Source organism: Staurois parvus, unplaced genomic scaffold (genome assembly GCF_062004578.1).
Source record: "Staurois parvus isolate SC_StPar_1 unplaced genomic scaffold, SC_StPar_1.0 ptg000706l, whole genome shotgun sequence".
NCBI lineage: Eukaryota > Metazoa > Chordata > Amphibia > Anura > Ranidae > Staurois > Staurois parvus.
In genome coordinates, this window is record NW_028318502.1 from 1,347,256 (window position 1) to 1,348,780 (window position 1,525).

The following is a 1,525-nucleotide window of genomic DNA, read 5'->3' on the forward strand; positions in this document are numbered from 1 at the left end:
GGACGTGCAAACGTGGAGGCAAAAGCGTCGTGACCTGTCCAAGTTGCTGGTGCGGCTGTGCCGGCACCACGTTCACCCAGTGGGCCGTAAATGACATGTACTGTCCCTGACCGTAGTTACAGCTCCACACGTCGGCGCTGCCGTGCACTTTGGCAGAGACCGACATGCTCAAAGACTGGCCCACCATCTCTTCTACATGTGAATGCAGGGCTGGCACTGCCTTTTTGGCGAAGAAATGCCGGCTTGGCACTCTCCACCGCGGCGCGGCACAAGCCATCATTTCTCGGAAAGGTGCTGAGTCCACCACTTGGAAAAGGAGGGACTGCAGCACCAGCAACTTGGACAGGAGGACGTTCAGCTTTTGCACCGTCGGGTGCGTGCTCGCAAACTGTTGTCTCTTGGAAACGGATTCCAAAAAAGACTGCTGACGGAATCCGTGAAGAGGAGTAGCAGGAGAAGGAGCATCTGAACGAGCGGAACAACTCCCCTCAGCAGAGGTGTTGGAGCCTTGACTGGCTGATAGAGGGCGATTGACGTCGGGTGACGGAGCAAGTAACGGAGCGGGTGATGGAGCGGGGGCTGGGGCAGGCAGAACCGCCGTATCTTTATCATGGTTTTCCCAGGCCACCAAATGGCGACGCTGCATATGCTGACGCAACGCTGTAGTCCCAACATGGGCCCCCTGGCCACGCTTGCATTTCTGGCCACATAGTCGACATACGGCTACGTTTACTTCCTCGGGCGGCTTGACGAAAAATTGCCACACCGCCGAGTAGGAAACTTTGCCCCCGCTACTCCTCACTGGCTGACTGCTACTTCCTCCGTGCACACCGGCACCACTACTGGCCGTGGTGGTAGGCTGCAGTGGAGCTGGTGCTCTACTCCGTGGCCGTTTGCCTCCACTGACACTGCTGCGACCCTGCTGCCTCCTGGGCAACCCACCGACTGTTTCGCTCGCTGCCAAGCTGGCACCCTCTTCTCCTGATGATGCGGAAGAAATTGCCTGATGACGACGAGGCTGCCAAGTGCGATCAACCTCCTCATCATCAAGTAGGGTCTCCGCCTCACTACTAGCCCCCTCGGCTGCGTCTGGGTCAGGAGACAGACCTGTCTCTAGACCGGCTACCGAGCCACTCTCCTCGCCAGTACTTCTTCGCCTGTCTGCTGAAGAGGCGGATGTCTCCCCCCGTTCCTGACCGCCCTCTGTTAGCTCTTCCTCACTGTACAGTGGGGCTGAGCCCACAGCATGCGATACTTCGCTTGGTGAGGGAACAGCAAAGGACAGGGGCAGGTAGAGGACACGTGATTTCAGTGGGCTTGCTCCCGGGCCATGCCAACTAACGGTTGTGTCTGACGTACACACCGACCGTTGGCTGTAGGTGTCAGTGGTGACCTGGGAAGAGGAAGACGACCGAGCCAACCAATCGATGACGGCAGGGTTGTCGGTGGAGACACGACCGCTGGATGACACCGGGAGCACTGGCCTCTGGCTGCGACTAGTGCTGCCTCGACCCCTTCCTCTGCT